This window comes from Condylura cristata, unplaced genomic scaffold (genome assembly GCF_000260355.1).
Source record: "Condylura cristata isolate star-nosed mole 26May11 unplaced genomic scaffold, ConCri1.0 scaffold00011, whole genome shotgun sequence".
Classification (NCBI taxonomy): Eukaryota; Metazoa; Chordata; class Mammalia; order Eulipotyphla; family Talpidae; genus Condylura; species Condylura cristata.
Genome location: NW_004567112.1, coordinates 43,197,148 through 43,217,927, shown reverse-complemented (window position 1 = coordinate 43,217,927; position 20,780 = coordinate 43,197,148).

The window sequence follows — 20,780 nt, the reverse complement described above, 5'->3', positions numbered from 1 at the left end:
AGTAATACCAAGCTAGCCGCAGCCACCTCAGCACAAGTTCAATCCCACATGGCCCAGCAGACCTCTCCTGTCTTGCCCGCTGGTCCTCTTAGTAGTGTACTTTGTTGATATGCCTGTTCTGCTCCCCAATCTTTCTCTGGTGAAGCCTCTCACCACCCATGCACCTCTGGCCTGTACCCCAATTCTGTATACATAAATAAATAGATCTTTTTTAAAAATTGTACCAGCTTGGGTTCCCTCTTTCAAGTGACAAAAACCCAAAACTTAGTCTAAACTAAGGAAAAGGGGAAAATTATTGGTTCATGTGATTAAGAAACATAGGGGGAATTTTAGCTTCAGATGATCCAGCATCTCAGTATCATCAGAACATATTTTCTCTATTGTGGATCTGTGCTACTATATTCTCATATTCTTCATATTTGAAAGATAGACAACAATTCCAGACTACGCTGTAAGACTGAAGTTCAATAGACAACAACCAATGTCTTTGTGTTTTTGTAGTCTCTAGAACCACATCACCCTATTGGTGCTGATGGGGACATTTTGCCATCCATAAAATAATCACATAGGCCAGGAGAATTGCGGTACATTAATTGGCTTAGGCTTGGTCATGTACCGTGCAAATCAGTACACAAATAATTATATTTATATCATTTGTTTGACTATTTCCTATTTTCTGACACAGTTAGATAGCACTTACTCTGCTAGATCATACCACTTAATCATCCTACCCACTTAATAAAATAGGTACTATTACTACCCTATTTTAGGAGTGATAAAAACCAAGTCAGAGAGATTAAGTAATGTGCCTGGGGACACACACAGTCTGTTACCTGCAGAGTAGTCACAATTCCAACAGAAGCAACCTCTCTCCTGAACCTGTTTCCCCTTTGAATGCACCAGTCATTTAATTTTTCTTTTTCTAGTACAATCATCTTCTTAAATTAACTACAACCGTTTTCTAAATGGAGACTGGTTCTTCTTCCCCTTTTGCACAAGGAGACTGCTGCACAGAAAGGGTAAGTGGTTTCCAAAAGGTGGAAGGGCAGGGTCACAGGTCAGTAGCAGAATCAGCACAGCCTGGCTGGTGCTTGATGTGTCATATTTCCTTTTAAAAGAGTCGTTTGGGCTCTTGTGGGATGTGTTCACATGCACACTACATTTGCTAATTCTGGGAACTGAGAAGATTTGCCAATAAGCTTCTTGGAGATGGATAACTTTTTAAATGTCAAATGAAACATTGAGCCGTTGAATTGTGCTGTTTAAAATGTCAGAAAAAAACATTATTTTTGCAGACGGAGCTTCAGTGTGGTATAATTTCAAGTCTGTGAAATGACTCTTGTCTTTGAGAAGATTCCCTTTATCTTATTTTGAAATGTTGCTGTTGTTCTGTCCAGAGAAGAGTGATCTAAGAGGTAGTCTTGATCTCTGAGTCCTAACAGCAAGGGGAAATAGTTTAATTCTTCCACGACACTTCTATTTCATACTAACTTAGTCTTCCTGGCAACTCCAAGGACAGTTAGTCAGTGTCTTCTACCCTCCCCACTCCTATCCCCTTCTTCTCCCAATAGCAGAGCTCTGGGTATTGTCTCCTCCAATATCCATTTCCACTTTTGTTGTTTTTGTTCTTCATGACGAGCCCACATCAAGTACCTAATGATGATCAGTCCCAGTGGAGAGTTAGAGCCTTAACGCTTTGGATCTAGTTCTTCACACTGCCATTTTCATCCAGGTATTGTCCCATGATTTGGAGCCTGACTTAAATCACTGAAGAGGAATCTGAGGTACAAGTGGGCAAGAGAGAGGTGTACAACTCTCCATGTTGGAGGTGGGACGGGAGAGGAATAATCAGCTGCCTTTAGGGTCTGAGAACCTCCAGCTTGCTAAAGCACTGTTTTATATAGGCAACTCCTCCACTTGCTTCCTCTCTCATAAGGACTCAGCATGATTTTTTTCAAAATTCTTAAGTTGTAGGAAATGATGCCTAATCTGTGTGTCTGGAATTATATGGTAAAGCCTATCATGTAATTTATGAGAAACACAATTAATTTGGGAGGAAAAGGGAGTTATTCTGTCTTGGTAGCATAGGAGACTGACAACCTGTGTCTCACTAATCCTCTATATGAGTATATTACTTTATGTGTTCTATAGCATTACATTTACAATGCTCTTGAGGACCTTCCCTGGTGGCAGAATGGGTTAAAGTGCAGCTATAAAGCTGTCCACAGCCACTGCAGCATGAGTTCTATTCCCTGCCTGGCATGGCAGACCTCTCCTGATGTACCTGCTGCTCCCCTCAGCAGTGTATTTCGGGCAGTTTGCCTGTTCTGCTCCCCAATCTGTCTTTGATGAATCCTCTAATCCCCCACACCTCTGGTCTGTAGCCCAGTTCCTGTATGCATGAATAAATGCATCTTTAAAAAATATATAATGCACTTGGGGAAGGCAGCTCACACAGCATGTGACCCAAAGCTCTGAAATGCATATCAAAAGGCCCAATTTTTCAGGCTCTCTCTGGTAGTGCAATGGGTTAAATCACCGCATTTTGAGACTCTTCAAAGCCATTACAGCACAAGTTAGATCCCTGGCCAAGGAGGTGACCCACATGGCGCAGCAGGCCTCTCCTGACCTGTCCCCTGCTCCCCTCAGCAGTGTATTTCAGTACATCTGCTTGTTCTCTTCCCCACTCTGTCTCTGGTGAATCCTCTCACCCACCACACATCTGGCCTGTACCCCAGTTCTGTAAGCATAAATAAATAAATCTTAAAAAAAAAAAGACTCAATTTTTCACTTAAGGCAAGAACCAACTAGTTCGGTAATATAGAACAAATCAAAATGTTTCTACACCTTTTTTTTTCTCTTGTGAAATGAGGACTGAACTAGATCATTTTTAAGATCTGCCACTTCCTCAAAGAATCAAATCTATATGAAATCGGATTTAAAAAATAATAAATACTTCCTATCTCCATAGTCATAGACATTTAAATGAATTTCTGTCTCAACAGAATGAGACAGAAATTTATAGCCCTTCTAGACATCAAACCCTAAGTCCTTCAGAGAGATCCTGTTCTCTTGTGTGATGCTTTGTCAGTGAGTCACTGACCTACATCATACAGGCCACGCAGGCTCTTCCACTCTGGGAGTAACACAGTAAAGTCAGTGGGTATGATTAGCTCCATTCCCAGATCGCTCAGCTGGGAGATGATATTTCGAATGATGGCTTAAAAACAATTCAGACCAAGCAAAGCATTAGTCAGCTTGGGAAAAACTTTATGGTTTGGGATGAACTTCTCAGGGAGGGGGAGGTAACAGCATACTCTATTCATCCCAGGAGGACCATTTGCCATAAGTCAGTCAGGGAGGAATTTGTTTTGGACCCACACAGAGAAAAAAGGAGTGAGGGAAAGCAGGCCAGACTGGAAGTTAGAGGACCTGACTCCTAGTCTAACTGCCAATACTTAGTATGGACATAGTACATAACCTTACTGACCGAACTTCTTTATCTCTAAAATGGAAGGACAGGACTGGATGGTCTCTAAATTTTCCTGACCTCTGACATTTAAAAGATTTCTTTTCAAAGTGCAAACCTTGAAAGAAAGAGAGGCAGTGAATAGACCGCTCCTCCTATTTTAAAACAAGTCTTAAAGCATCAGAAAGATCTCTCTCCCGTTGGTGTCCCTCTTCTCTGGGGTTGCATTCTCTTTAACCTATGAACACCTTCCAGTAAGTACTCTTATCAAGCCTGACTTGTAATATTGAGAGTGATCTGTTCCCTTCTCTCCTGTGGCTGATTCCTGGCAGACACGTTCCAAGCCATTCATTTTAAGGTTTCCTATTGCGCATGGGGGATGCTGCCTAGCCTTTGTTGAGTAGAATTGCATATCCAGGAAATTGCCAGTCTATTCAATTACAAGGACTTTAAGTATTACTGTTTCTCACATTTGGAATGCTAATTATCCAATCATTTCTTGTGTAACTTTCATGATATGCAAATATCTCACTTAAGCATACAACATAGGTTAACAATTACTTTTTTCATTAAAGGAAGAACAATAGATATGTGTATATGTGGATGTCTGCATATGATTTACATCTACATCTACATTTCCTCCTATGCCAGTTTATGTTTTATTGGCTTAAAGAAATGAATGACTTTGAATTTGTTGTTCATTTTTGTGTTGGAGACCTGATTGCAACTATCTTCTAGTCCTTCCTACTTATAATGAGGCCCTTAGGCAGACTTCTTAAACTGAAAAGTTTACTCAAGGTCACTTGTGAACCAGTCTCTTATTTTACAGTTGAGAAAACTGAGGCCTTGAGAAGTTAAGGTGTCCCTTGCAGGCCTGAGCTGAGGGAGAGCTAGAGCTGTGGGTTTCCCTCCTAGGCCAGTGACTGGTTTGCTGCTACTGTGCCGGAATATTTATAGACATAAAACATAACATACATATATGTTTATAGTAATATGAAAAGAGAAATATTTATGACTTGCTTACTTTCTGTTATAGAAAGGTAAAGAAATTCAGTTATAAATTTCCCTTATGAATATCTCAGAAATGTACATCTTTATGAATATTATTCATTGGCTGTAGAAAATATTGCTAGGTAAGTAGAAGATATGTATCCTGTTTCTTTAGAAGCCTAGTTCATGATGTGCCAAGGGGATAGAGTACCAGTGCTGGTTAATAATTTATGGTATGCATTCATCTCCATTCCTCTTTGACTAAAATATTAATTCTCCATTGATCATCATTATTTGCTTTTTGCCGAAGCAATATACAATGTGCAGAGAGTTTGATGAAAGGGTTATTTCCTAGACTCATCCTGCCCCCTGTGCTCTGCCAGTAATTTACTGACTTTATTTACTTGTGGTAATGAGCACACCATGTAGAGGATGCCAGCTGCTGGGATTGTCTCGGGTGCCTTTTTTCTAGGGCAGGACAATGTAAGAGCCCAGCTGTTTTTCTAATTTAGCATTGGCAGCATGTGCCTGCATTTTTATTACATTTTAATGGAACGATGCAGGTGGATATAGAATGTTAAAAAAAAATCGGAGTCTAATTTCTATTAATAAAGTGAGTTTGTTTAAAAATATCTTGAGAAATGTTTGGGGTGTGTGTGTGTTTCAAAAAATAACACTGGAAGATGGGACAGCGATGTGGTTTAGTGACTCAGAAATTGTGTAATTGTGTAATTTCTATAATTTGTGTATATCTAGATGCATTTTAGTAGGCATACATTTTATATGTGTGAAAATTGCATAATTTTTTTGAAAATAGAATTCAAGAGAAAGAAGAAATTTTGTATGTAAACCGCCCTTTACTATATATGTTAAAGGAGAGAATCTTTTTATATTTTGATTTATAAGAAGGCCAATTACTCTTTGTTTACTGTGAAGTGAAGTTTTGAATTTTTATCTGTCTGAGAATATGTTTTTCAAAAAGGTGAGCATTTCGATTGTATCATGAAGGCTTGAGGATGACCTAGTTGAGGAGTAACTAGCACATTTCCTACTTCCTCCTTTGGCCCTCTGCATCCCCTTTCTGCTTCTTGTTCTAAGGCTCAGCTCCCCAGTGCCCTTCAGCCCCTCAAGGCTAGCTTCTTACACCCCTTCTCTTTTTGACTCTCATTTCTATCTTCCTCTTTTTTTTTTTTAAGAAACATTTCTGCTTTTATCTTCTCTCACTACCTCTTTGAATCTTCTGTTAATTTAAATAAACAAGAATTGCAAAGGCTCCTGGCATACCCAGGTTTGGGGTTGAGTCGCAGCCTCATTATCTATACTCAGTTTCTCATGGATGATGAGCCAGTGATGTGACGACGGTGGGGCACTTAGCTGCTTCCAGCACACTTTCAGGACAATGGATTTATATTACAATTACACCTACTCAGCCAGTGGCCCAGTTTTCCTGAAGCAATGAGAGATGAGTCCTCTCTTTGACTAGTCATCTGTGCAATTCCTGTATATGGGAGGTTTGGTGGCAAGAAAAGACCTAATAATTGTGCTCCGCTCTAGAATATTATAATGGCATACTTGGCAAATTGCTGCTTTAATCAATTTGTGTATGTGAGTGTGTATGTGTGTCTGTGTGAATCAGGATCTAGCAAAGAAATCAGAAGCCACTTTAAGTATTTACAAGAAGAGATTAAATACAGAAATTGTTTACACAGGTGATAGGTGAAGCTGGGGGGCAAGACAGGAATGTATCAACAGAGAGAGAAATGAAGGAGGCAGAGCAACTGTAAGGTGCCCGACTCAGGGTCACCTCGAAGTAGCTGGAGCCCTGCCAGGGCTATCTAGCAAGAGCTGGCGCCAGAGAGGAGACCCAACAGTCCCCTGAGAAGCTGTCCAGGATGGAGGAAGCAGGGATGTAAAGAGCAGAGAGAGGAGAAATTATTGAGTGGGGAGCAGGCTCAGGACACTCACCTGAAAGTCTCGTCTGACCCTACCTCAGGTCTTTTGACTGCATTACTGGCACAGCCTGTGAGGGAACCCAAGAGGGTAGGGACTCCAGAATCTAAATGTTCTCCAAAGACTGCCTGTGACTCGAATACCTGCTTAAGTGCCTTCTCATGGGGACTTTCTGTTTTTCTTTCTCTTCCCTCCCACTCTCATTACTACTTCCTTGCTTAAACTTTCCCTGTGGTCACTGGTTAGAATTAAATGGTTTTGCTGGGGAAAACCTCAGTTCTTCATCAGCTGGCTCACAGCCTGGGGTTAGGGTTAGAGGAATTAAATCAAGCACGATGTTTGCTGAAGTTTTCCTCAAACTTGAAAGGAGGGAGCAGGCTTTCTCCAAACATTCACATAAGGACAGACCTCTGAGAACTGTAATGGAATCTCCACATGTTATTCTTTGTTGTAAATATTTGAATTATTTGGCCCTGGTAGTGTGAAGAGTTAAAGCGCAGCACTATGAAGCTATCACAGCCACCGAGCATGAATTCAATCTCAGGCCAGGGAGGTCACCCACATGGTGTGTCAGACCTCTCATCTTGCCCACTGCTCCCCTCCACAGTGTCCTTCAGTCAATCTGTCTGCTCTGTTAGCCCCTATGTCTCTGGTGAATCTTCTTCTGGCCTGTACCCCAGCGCTTATATACATCTTTAAATAAATCTTTAAAAAAAATTCCTTAAAAACAACAGCAACAACAAATACCTGAATTACTTGGTTAAGTTTGCAGTCTTAATAGAATATAGATTTCTTGAGGATAGAGAGTATGCCCTATAGTGTTCATATCACAGATTATAGTGTCACTATATTTTAGATTAGAAGGTAAAAGTCCCTGGGTGGAGAAAGAGAAGCTCTAGTTTTTGCTAGGTTATAAAGAGTCTCTGTGCCTCATTTTAATGCTTAAAATAAAATTTTAAAGAACCTGTTTCTATGACCCATCTGTAGATGACAGGCAATTTGAGGACAAGGACAGTATCTTACACTTTATGTCTAGCATCTGGCACATTGCCTTCTAAATAAAATGCATAATAGATGGTTAGGATAGATCTGATTAACAAACTGAACAACAAGATTGGCCAAATTGCAATGCAGATAAATTTAAAATATTTACATTCTTTAAATTTTTTTTATTTTATGTGAAAAAGAAATCCGTTTTAGACATTTTGAACAGGTGTGTTAATATTTATCATTCTTAATATGGTCCTTTTAAGTTGTATTGGGCATCAACTCATGATTTTGGAGTTTTAATTCCCTGTCTTCCTTTCCAGTTTTAACTGGGATACTTTAGCAGTGCAAACTTCTGTTACACTCATTTCATTGCAGAGGTAACCACAAGGCAGGAAAGAGTGCTACTAGCTATTGCTGTACTTTGACTTTCTATTGGCAAAACCACTGAGCAGATGATTTTTCAGATTTTGTGCAACAAGCATGATGACACATGGGCGGTAACAGATTTCCAATCAACCAATAGATTATCAAAAAATATACTTACTCGACAGACACTACAAAGATTAAGTATTTTCTTATGGTCAGATGTGCTCAGCTCAGATAAGTGTCTCACAGTGTTGATAAGGCCGGACTTGGAATTCTTCAGCCAAACAACCAGGTAGTTTCATACATAGAAATCCTCTGTGTACCAGCCTCAAGTGATGGCCTAAGCAGGGCCACTTGCCGTTTCATAAGACCTACTCCAATTTGCAGTTGATTTGCTGTTGAGGGGCACTAATAAAGGTAGTAAATGAGTCATTTTCCAGCATGATATAACTAGAATTGGTTCTTGGCTCAGAAAGATGTGAGTCAGTTTTGTCCTGACTCAGTTCCCAGTCTGCTGCATAGTGACTCACTTCCCTGTGTGATGTCATGTTTGTTCCTTGTGAGATTTGACCTCCTCGTTGTTTTGTTGTGTTAGGGTTGCTTTAAAAAAAAAAGCAGAAGAAGAAGAAGAAAATGAGGATATTGTAGAATAAGTTGAAATACTCCAAGGAATACCGAATCAGACTAATAAAGAAAGCCCTGATTGTCTCACAATGAGCCCAAAGGAATAATTACACTTTAAATGCCTATATTGTTGTTCCCATCATTAGGATTGTTAATTTCCAAACAACCTAGCTGTTAGCCAACATTTGATTGAAAACATTTTGCAAGTAAAAGAAGAAAAATTGGTATAACAGCAACTCAATCATTTGGTAGATATATTTATAAAAGGCAGCTGCATGTGAAGAAAATTAACAAAAAGATGGTCAGATTCAGAAGACATTTGGATTGATCTTTCTGGAAAGATGTATTAATTTTTATACAGCAAGTAAGTAAAAATGGAACATTGTAATGAAATCCATGAGCATTTTCAGAGTAGAATTTTGAAAATAGATGCAAATACAGCTTTTTATGTTTGTATTAACTATGAATGAAGTTCAGTGTTCATGGCTTGTGTTAAGAATTAAGCGTGGAAGCTGAGTAGAATTTCAGATACTGCTTGGTGATAGGGATTTTAGTTACCCATTGGCAAACAATTCGGTGATTTTGCATGTCTCCTAAGTCTAATGGCTGGTGGGTAAAAGGTCCTCAGCCAATATATGTTAGAAAAGTAGATCAACTGATGTAAGCATAGATAGGTGACATGATTTTATCCAACTGAGATGAATTTTAAGAGAGTTTTGAAATGCTGCTCTGGGAGGTCTTAACCTGGGAGGATATGAATTCTGGAGACTGATTGTGAAGAAACAAACTCCATGTGATAGTGAGGCAGTCTTCTGAAAATTATCAGAGGAATCAGACTTAGAATGAAGGTGACACCAGAAAAGGCAGACCAAGAGAGAAATGGGCCATTGATAACATCATTAAAACATTGGATTAAATATTCTATCTCTACCACAACAGTTCCGAGAAACATAATTTCCAAGTTAGTTTTAGCAGGGTTGCTGTTACAACATAGGCATAATTAATAATGGGAAAAAGTCTTATTCCATCCCTAGGACATCTCATTGCAGTGCAATGTGGGTACCTGCATGGCCACTATGCTCAAAAATCATTCCATAGCACCCCATGGCACGAATTTAGAAACAAGCTTATTAGAGAAAGTTATAAAGCAAGTGCCAGCAAGAGGTGCAGATATTTGTGATCTCAGCTTTCATCCAATCAAGGAAGGACATCTACTGGAGTACAGAAGGTTTATGTTCCAAGTGAAGGACCCTCCATGTGCTTTCTGTATACAAAAAATGAGAGGACAGCTATTGATGGGGAATACACAGATACTGGGTGTGGTTTCCTGAGTTAGGCATTCAGGAGCTGTTCAAGAAAGCTGGTTTTGTAGCTCTGGAGATATGAGGCCTGCAGGAAGTCCATTGCTCATATAACTGGGAGAGGGAAGAAGCCGTCAGTCCCACAGGAAGCTGAGTTTGGGGCAACTCTTCTCAGTGGAAGGAGGGGGAATTCCTTCTCCACTGAGCCGTCTAAGCCATTTAAAGTGGCCTGCCAGAGTCATTTCTAGACAGTTTTGCTTTTTACACGGGCTAGCCTAAACTTTTGACCCAGTCTGTCATTTAAACCCTTCACATACTTCACCACCATCTTCAGAATAGTCTAAGGAGTTTGTTTTCAATGACAAACTCCATCTGGCTTATCCCAACTCTATAATCTTTCCTGTGTCACCAGCCCACCCCCCTCATCCCCACTCCCACTGCATGTTAGAGCATACGCACTAACTAGAGCAGATGACCTGCTATACTCCAAACATTAAATATATCATCACTTCTCAGTGTCTGGAACACTTCTGCACCATGCTTTTTCCTGGAATGCATCTTGCTGAGCACTCTGCTCTCTAAATTTCCTCATGATCAAAGCCTGCTCATCCTTTACATTTCAGTTCAACTGTTACTCTCTCTGGGAAACATTCCCAGATCTTTAATCCCATACCAGCATAATTAATCATTACTTCCTTTGCGTTCTCATAACACTTGGTTCACACTGCTAGCTTCCACTTATCACCTTTTTAAGCAACATATCCATGTCCTCCTCTAGATTATGTGTTTCCCAAGCATAGAGATCTTGTCTTATTTTTCTTAAGCCCTACTGGGCTGCTCTCCATGGGACTGATCCCGCTGGCCCCACTGTGGGATCCTGCCCTTTATTCTCCTTAGGAAGCATGTCTTGAGGCCAAAGTTTACTAAGAAGTTGTACAGATCTTTCCCTGGTGATAAGAAAATCTCAAAGATGAACTAGGTGAAGTTCTTCAAAAATGCCAGAGTTTGTACCCAAGAGGGAAAGGACTAAGCAAGTTTGAAAGGAAACAAAATTAGGATGAAAAGATGCTTGAACTTTTGAAGCAAGTTCTCAGAGTGTCAGTGAGACTCGTTGCCTTGGAGAATAACCACTGATCATACTAGATGATCTAGTACATAAAAAGAACAGTATACTATTTTGTAAAATAAAGCTTCCCTGTTTTTGAACTTTTTGTAATGTGACTATATTACTGTTAACGTTATCACTGAAGCTAATGCTCAAGATACCAGGAAACACTTCTAGAAACAGCTGTGAATGTGACCATTCATGAATTTTGCCCCAACCAGAAGTGCAGACCGGTTGGAATTTCTATTTCTACAGCCATGGCGCCTGGGTTGCTCTTGTGAGAGTGCTAATGACAGGCACTTAAATTAGAACATACCATGGTAAAGGAAATAGTCTGTTCTCTTATTTTTATCAGGCCAATGAACTTCAGAGATTTGTAACTATACACCTTGACCTCTATGGATTTTCAGAACAACAGTGTAATGTCCAGGATGATAAGAACCAGCCAGATTGCATGGCTTTTCTGAAGGTTTATTCAGTCACTTTAGGACACACCTAAGGGCAGACTAATGCCAGTGTACACAGGCCACTGGGTGTGAGCCTGACGGCAGCAGAGACTGGGAGGCCTAATGGAGCAGTTGGCATGAGTACAGTCTGCAGGCCCAGTCTGGCCTGCACGGCAGCTGCACATGTTCCTGGGATGAGAGCCAGCTGGTGGCTCATGGCAATGGTTTCTGGGTCCTGGCTCCTTTCCAAGTCTGGCCCAAGCTTCTTAGTCCTGACCTGGCAGTGGCTTTCTTCTGGCTCCAATCTGATGTTCAGCCTCCTGCGCGAGAAGGTAAAGGAAGGCCCTTGTACCTTACCCTTGCCCTCCTCCCAGCCTGACACCACCTGCTCTAGGAAGAGCCAGGGACCAGTGGGAAGGGGCAATTTTCAGGGTTAGTATTGGTCAGACTCAGAGCTGTGGTGTGTTTTGACCTCTCTGAGGCTCAGGGAACATTCACAGTATTGCTATCTGTGCACTGGACCCCAAGTCGATGAAGAGATGGGACAGGGATGGGACAGAGATCCAATGGAAGATCCCCCACACTCCCTTACTATACTTCAAGAACTGGATTTCAAAACTGACCTTGGTATTGCAAATAGTGTCGCCCTGAATCAGACTCTCTGAGGCAGGGTATCAGGAAAAGCACAACATTCTCCAAGTAGATGAATTTTAATCTCCATTATGAAATTTCATAAACCCTCCAAATAAAAACATCGATGTTTTCAATCTTCTGCCAAGTGTGGCTAATGCATCTTTAGAACATTTTGGTATCTTTATTGATTGGAACGGGCAATCTCAGTAAAAGCAGAGTGCTTGCTATGCAAATAATGCTTCTAGACAAGTCTACAGTCTTCCTGCACCAGCAGATTGCCATCCCCTCCCTGTGGAACTCTGAAATCTGCTTTAAAAAAAATATAGTCTTTATTTGCATGTTTCCCCTTCATGTTTTAGTCTAATTCTCCCAGATTGTGAGAAACACAATAAAGGGAAAAAATTTGTTTTCAGTGCTTCTCTTTTCACAAACTCTTTTTTTGGAAACCACAACCTCAATCCCAGCAGAGGTTCCTGGGGGCTTTAAGAACATCAATCAGTTTCACAGCTGGAGGCCGAGGCTTTCCTTAGGGAAGACTTTTTACATAAAACAGATTGTACTTTGTCCTTGCCAGGGCAGACAAAGGTTTAAATTAAATATGCAGCAAGCTGCAGTTGGCTGCTTGCCACAGCCCAGGGGGAGGGGAAGGGAGACTGTCTCCCTACTCTCCTTCCTTTCTCAGTACTGTAGTTGCTTCTTCTCATTTGTTTTTCCAGTAGAAGGAGACTGTTACTGAGGGGCTGCTCCCTGGACTGAGCTTCCGGTAAATTTACCGTGTGATGTGATACCAGTCCCTCAGTTTCCTGGCACCTTAATTTCCTTTGCTATACAACGAAGCCTTTGAGGCAAACTGTGACAGTCTTTTCCACATATTTAGTCTTAGGTTATCTCCAAATTCAGCTGCTTGGATTCCCAACAAATGGTCCAAACCTCATTTCTGAGTAATGCAGCCCCTCTGCTACCAAGGTGACCTGATGCTTTTCCTCTCAGACTCCTGGAGCCAAGAAGGTCATGTTCTGAGGAGGTGGAGGCTCAGAAGAATTGATAAATTGCAACTGACTGTGTCTTGGACTTAAGGAGCAATAGATTGGTGAGGATTGTCATGAACAGGAGAGAAAGGATTCTCAGAAAGGGGGTAGTCTCTGCCAACTCAGCTCAAGCCAGTTTTTGCCACTGGGGAATGTGGGTCACTGGGACAGTCAGCTCTTTCTAAAGTGAAGGTTCTTGAGCCCTCTCCAGTGGCACAAGAGGTTAAAGTGTTACAGGGCAGAGAGAGAGGGGCACCCTTGAACCCCCAAACCTGCCTGCTCTAAATGGGTTCTGCCATCCACTGCATTAAGACAAAACATATAAGACTTTAATGAAAAGGAACTTTAATACAGTGAGTATACAACACAGAAAACAATGAATATAATTTCTAAACCAAACACCTGAAGTTACCCATCCCTCGTGGGCAAAAGTCCACCCAAAAGGGATTGGTCCAAAGCAAGGCCTGAAAACCTGCCACAAGCCTAAAGCACCTTCTGGCTGGGACCCATGGAAAAGGGTCAGGCATGGCCAGGCAAGTCTGGGAGGAAAAGAGCAAAATCAAAATCAATATAAACACTGCCATAGTTGACCTCCCCATGGGTCTCTCACCCACATCTGTTTCACCCAGTCCAGGACCAAGAAGACAATGAAAATTCTTCACATGTCTCTGCTCCATGTGCCTCCCTCAGGTCTCCTGGCTCTCCATCCTGCTCCCTGTTTCCTCAGATTCCTTCTCTCCTCTCCTTTTCTCTTCTCCGCTCCACCCTACCTCTGGGTGGGGCAGGGAACCTGGAACTTCCCCTTTTTCTGGGGACCACCCTGTTACAATAGCACAGCACTATCTGCAGCCACTTCAGCACGAGTTCAATCCCCCTCCCGGGAAGTGAACCACATGGTGTGGCAGACCTCTCCTGTTTCCACTCTGTCTCTGGTATATCCTCTCATGCCCCTGTGCCCCTGGCCTGTACCCCAGTTCTTGTATGCATAAATAAATAAATCTTAAAAAAAACACACACAACTCTTTGGGGCTCATAAAATGGATAATAGTTTTGTGTACCGAATTAAACTTGAAGAGAGTCAGTTTGTCTGATTCATAGAACTTAAGAAGACAAGAATTTCTGTCTTCTGTCTCACAGAGCTAACTGTTCACAGAATCCATATATTTCTTTTATTTTTTATTTTTAAAAAGATTTATTTATTTATTTATTCATACAGAACTGGGGTACAGACCAGAGATGCAGAGGGTGAGAGGATTCACCAGAGACAGAGCAGGGAACAGAACAGGCAGATCGATGAAGTACACTGCTGAGGCAAGCAGCGGGCGGGTCAGGAGAGGTCTGCCACGCCATGTGGATCTCTTCCTGGGCAGGTGGAAATTGAACTCATGCGAAAGTGGCTTAAGCCTCTTAGTGCTGTGCTTTAACCTGCTGCGCCACCAGGGAGGGCCTATTTCTTTTACTTTTTAAAAAGTATTTATTTATTTATGCATGCAAGAACTGCAGTATAGCCCAGAAGTTGAGGGGTGAGAGGATTCACCAGAGACAGAGTGGGGAGCCGAACAGGCAGACTGACTGAAATGCACTGCTGAGGGGAGCAGCAGGTGAGACAGGAGAAGTCTGCTGTGCCATATGGGTCATCTCTCTGGCTGGGGATAGAACTCATGCTGCAGTGGCTGAGGGTAGTTTCATAAAATTCTGTTTCATATTTTGTAATATTAGCTTTTATGTCATTATTGGTATGTTAAATAAAACATCGTTTTAGTATATAATTAAAAATAAAAGATTTATATAAAGGACTTCATTTTAGTCAATATTTCTATCTTTGGACACTTGTGTTCTATAATAATGTAAAAATTACAATAATAAGTTTGTAAAGGACAAAAGCAACTCAAGAAAAGTGTTATTTTCTTTATACTAAATAATTAAGCACAATGTTTTGAACAAGTCCCAAACAATGATAATGGGACTTAGTCATTTAAAACATTTATGTTAGTGGTTAGATCATTGCTTTACCTATTTTTAACTGAATGAGAGATACAAAATTAATTTCCCAAGAATGTATTGCAATTATTCTAAATTTATCCCAGTGATGTACAAGTAACAAAAAAGCACAAGTAATTTACTAGAAAACAAGGTGAAATGGTTTCTTTTTTGAAATGTATAACTTTATGATGTAAAATAATTGAAGTGATACTTAAACATAAATGCTTCCTTTATATATATATAGGTAATAATTTCATTTTCTTTCTTTCATCTTAGTAACTTAAGATATAAAAGCTTCATTTCTTCTAATTTCTTATAGAAGTTGTCTCAGTTTCTCCCTCTGTATTTAAACTCATTTATATTATATTTAAATGTATATAGTAAGTCTCTTGGATTTTCTACATTAATTTATAGTTTCTGATGTATTTTAGTGTTTGCTTCAGCAGCAGTTATTAAACTATATTTTACACGTCTGAACTTTCCCTTATAGCATAACTGGAGAACACAAATAAATTGAGTTTCTCTGTAAGTAGGGTAATAAGTGATGTATCCACCAAATGTGATGTTGTGGGCACAATCAGAATGGACACTGCCACAGTGAAGACAAACACCCGCAGTAAACAACTATTCCATACTTACTGGCTCTTTATAGTAACAAGTGGCCATTGTGCCCTTGGTACTAGAATACTTAGCACATGACAAGCACTGAAGCATTTGGTTAGTGTGCTAGTCTGGGTAACTAACCCCTAGCTGCTGCAACTCTAAAATCTCAGGGGCTTTAAACAACAAAATATTTTTCCTTGTTCATATATGACGACATAGTGGTCAGGGATTCTCTCCACTCAGATACCTTAGGCCTTTCCCTCTTGTAGAACTGCTATATTTATACATGACTTCCAAAGTCAGTGCATGGGGATGGCAATAGCAGAATAGTAAGATAAAAGGAACTTGTTCTTCTTGATAGGGTCCAGGACTCCACCTCAATGGCCAGGTGGGACAAAGAAGCTTTGGCTCCCTGGTCTACTGCTACCTTGAACTCATATGTGATGGAAATGACCATTCTATCTTTTTAAGGCTGTTATTTTGCTTCTGAGAAAGCAGCTTAATGAGAAGTACACCTACTTTCTGTGGTAGTCTTTGCTTTGTCCACACCTATTTTTTTTCTTTTTAAGATTTATTTATTTATTCATACAGAACTAGGGTACAGCCAGAGGTGCAGGGATGGTGAGAGGCTTCACCAGAGACAGAGTTGGGGAACAGAACAGGCAGATGGACAAAGTACACTACTAGGGGAGCAGCAGGTGGTCAGGAGAGTTCTGCTGGCCATGTGGATCACCTCCGGGGGTGGGGATCAAACTCACACTGAAGTGGCTGCAGCTACCTTGCAGTACCGTGTCCTAATATGTTGAGCCACCTGGTAGGGCCACACCTATTTCTGATGGCTGAACCTCTTCCAGTCTGTTGTTTCTTGTGGCCTTGCTCTCATTGTTCTGTCAGTAGTTGGTAATATTCGAATGCTTCCAGCTGTGTGCTATGAGAAACTCTTCTATGCTTCTCTTACATTTCTGGCATCATCTTGATGCCCCCTCACCACTTTGTGGTGTTGGTAACTGTGGGGACTCTGTTAGGACAATCTGTCCTAAGGACTTTTTGTCTATTCCTGTATACTCGGAACACAGGAGTACAGAAATTTCCACAATACTCAGATTCCACCTGGAGAATATTCTGCTGCAGAATCTGACCATTTAATTATCCCTCCTTCTGACCTTAGTCAGAGGACTCAGCTTAGGAGGGGAGCAGGATCAGACTCAGAACGGTTGGTTCCTTCTCAGGAGCCCATTGATGTCCTTCTTTATTTTCCTTTCAGATCTCCCTACTCCTCCACTTCTGACAAATCTTTCTGAGTCTCCAGGGTAGAGGATGTTCTGTCCTAACATGTCAGGTTTCCTTTGAAAATTTTTTGTCTTATTGCCTGGGCCTGAAGCTGAAAATTATTCTGTCTCCTGGATTCTGCTGTGTCATTCCTTTTCTGAGGCAATTAAGGAGAACACCTCATGAGGTAGATATTGGTATTAATTAGAATAAAGTAGAAGGATGGAAGTGTCATTAATAATTCAGAATTTCGGAGCTCTCCCTGGTGGTGCAAGGGGTTAGGATGCAGCACTGGAAGCTAGCTGCAGCTGCCTCAGTGTGAGTTCATCCCCGGCCCCCAGAGGTGACCCACATGGCACAACAGACCTCTCCTGACCTGCCTGCTGCTCGCCTCAGCAGTGCATTTCAGTACATTTGCCTGTTCTGCTCCTCACTGTGAGTCTGGTGAGTCATCTCACCCCAGCCCACCCCTCGCACCTCTGGCCTGTATCCCAGTTCTGTATTCTGTATTTATAAATAAATAAATTTTTAAAGATTCAAAATTTCATTTGTCATTTAACTATCAACCAATATTGCCAAATACTTGTCTTTTAGGGGTTTCTCCAGTCAATACATAAGAATTATTTATCACGGAATGTTCAATGACTAAGATTTAGAAGGTTTGTGTTTTTTGTCCTAGTTTATTCCTCTTCTTTGAAAGCGTAACTTCTAAGTCAATAGTAAAGGGCGATTTCAAATGTTTGTCACTTTTATCTGTGGACTTCGATTCTGTTGATTGTGTAACATTGGGAAACTGGCCTAGATTTCATGTGTCAGTTTTTACTATCCATTTCCACAGCACTTTGTCCTTTAGATATAGGGAATTTATGTGGAATGATAATAGTTAATATTTAAAAGCATTTTGAGTGCTAAGCTTTACTCCTAGTGCTTAGCATATAGACTAATTAATTTGTGTAAGGTATGTACAAAGATATAGTCTTAAGGTTTAAACCTACACATCTGATTGCAGGCCAAGGTCTGTGCTTTTAATGATTAAGCCAGACAGCCTTCCATCCGAGGGACTCATTTGAAGGAAAGGAACGAGGGATGTAGTGTCATGATTGGAATACTTGCCTTGCGTGATTTGTAAGGCCTTTCAAAACTAAACTATGACTCAACTGCCATCATCATCACAGATTTCAGATATCCAGAGGAATAGCAGAATGAATGTTAATGAACATTTATGAAATTACTATTTTTAAAGTTATTAAGCTATTATTTTTTATGAAATGAATAATAAATAATACATTTACTTTCACTTCTGTTCAGAAATGGATTAGGTAAGGAATCACTATAAACAGCTCACAGCTCAATTTTAATTTCCACTTAGAAAGAGCAATTTAAAAATAGTATCAACTAGTAATTAAGTAAGGGTCTCCTGAGTTCTTCTGAGTTATACTCATTAAAAGTATTTTATGTTGGTCAAACAGTGTAACTGAACTGTCATTGCATGATAAAACTTTAACACCATCTAGTGTTAGGAAGGAACACTGCAGTGATGTTTTTTGTTTTTAATTCTTCCAGCAGCTTCCTTCTACACCTCTATTACATATTAACCAGTACTCCCAGGTGGCAGTTCTGGTTCCTTTACCAGAGAACTCCGATTCTGTAGACCATTTTAACAGAATCACTTCAGTAATTTCATGACATTTCTCACTTCCAAAGCATGGTTTATTTTATGAGAGTGCTCTCAGGGGGCTATAAAAATTTTCATCCAAATTAAATACTCTGCATGTGCTCACGGACTCTCAAAAGATCTTTTAGTTGAGCTACGATAGTAAACATGAGAAAAACCTTCATGGTATACATTTAAATTGTTATGAATTTATTGAAACATTCAGAAGAACATGAAGAATAATACATCAGCTATGTATGCGCCTATCCTATTACTTATCTATTGCTTTATGTGTCACAAATGGCCCAGAACCCAGCAGCTTAACTAGTGCACATTTGCTTTCTCACACAGTTTCTGAGATTCAGAAATCAGGGTGACACTTAGCTGGGTAGTTCTGGCTCCAGAACTCTCAGGAGGTTTCCGGCAAGCTGTAGACTGGGGCTGCAGGCATTGCAAACCCAACTGGGACTGGAAAGACTGCTTCCAAGCTCACTCATGTAGTTGGCAGCTTTTAGCTTCTTGCTGGCTGCTGGCCAGAGACTCAGTTCATCATCATAGGATTTGCTTCCCCCAGAGCAAGGGAAGGGAGTGAGTGGGAAGGAGGAAGGAGGAGGTATGGAGGGGAAAAGAGGGTGTAGGTTGGAGGGAGGGAAGGGAGGAGGGAGGGAGGAGGAGTCTTTATTTAGAACCTACTCTCAGGAGGAGTTTTACTTATGCCATATGTTATTGGTCATACAAACTGGCTTGCTGGGTCAGTACCATGTTGCATGAATTGCACAATCATTGGGACTGTTTTGAAGGCTGATTACTATACTTACCATCAAGCTTTATCAAGTAGACACATTTTGTCCCAGTTGTTTAACTGATCTATAGAATGAGTGTAGTCCAGGGCTAAAGCTTGAGAGATGTAATGGAAAAACAACTTCTCCACTGCTTAGCCACTCTCTGTGCAAGTTCCTTTCCTCACGCTGACATCTCCCATCCTTCCCATAACCTTTTGCTCACATTTGGCTGTAAGAAGAAGAGTTCCATTTTCAGATATGAAAAAGCATATTAATTTCATATGCAGCTCAAATCTTGCAGCCTTAACTCTTCTTACAGCTGTTTCTGTGAGAGGGAGATCATAGGTGTTCATTCAGTAATTTTTCTGTCTTTTTCTTGCCTGTTCCCTGCTTCTAATTGCTCTAGTTTAGATTCTAGCATGTGGTGTTTGTCTTCAGGGCCTTAGCTAAATTTCAAAGATAATAAGAAAACTCCTTCTAACATTTTATTAAATTTTGCTAAGGTTAAAAATATTGCCACTGACAATTTCAGTTGAAGTTCCCTATATACTAGTCCTGAATTCCACTCCCCTCCTTGTCTACACAGAGGGTAGTCATCATACTAAATTTGTGTTTTCAATGCCATGTATGCTTAACACTAGTCTTAGTCTGTTTGACCTGCTATACCAAAATATTACAGAAATTCATTACTCACAGTGAAGGCTCTCTTCCTGAAGGGCCTCAGACTTCTCATTATAGCATCACCTGGAGGAAGGGGACAAAAGAACTCTCTTGCCCCTCTATTATAAGTACATTAATCTCATTCACAAATGTTCTGTATCTTGGCTTAATTACTTCCCTGCATCCCATCTCTCATATTATCACATTTGATATTAGAATTTGAACATTTGCATTTAGAGGGGGGTGGGGTATGTACTTTCAGACCATAGTAATACATTACCAAATACACATATATCCCTATGTATATATCCTATAGGATATACATATATATTCATATGTACATATCCTATAGGATATCCTGCAGATATTTTTAAAAAATTTACTTATTTATGCATCCAAGAACTGGGGTACAGGCCAGAGTTGCAGAGGGTGAGAGGACTCACCAGAGACAGAGTGGGGTGCAGAACAAGCAGATGTACTGAAATACACTGCTGAGGGGAGCAGCAGGCAGGTTGGGAGAGGTCTGATGTGCCATATGGGCCAGCTCCCTGATTGGGGATCGAACTCATGCTGCAGTGGCTGTGGATAGCTTCATAGTGCAGTACTTCAACCTCCTGAGCCACCAGGGAGGGCTCAGGGAGGAGCTTTTTCAAGGATGGAAATGTCTGTGAGATGCTCACAATGCTCAACTTGTCTTTTGAAGTTTATCTATGTTAATGCCTGATATTCTAGTTTTCTTTATAGCCACTTTATAGTATTTCATTTATAAACACAATACACTTTATTTAAAAATTTCCTCTCTTGAACTTTTAAAATATTTTATTTCATTTTTTTGCTATTACATATGATGCAGTAGTCATCATCTTTACAATTGTTTTCTTATATACGACAGTATATATGTGGGTATGTGAGTATATATATATATAT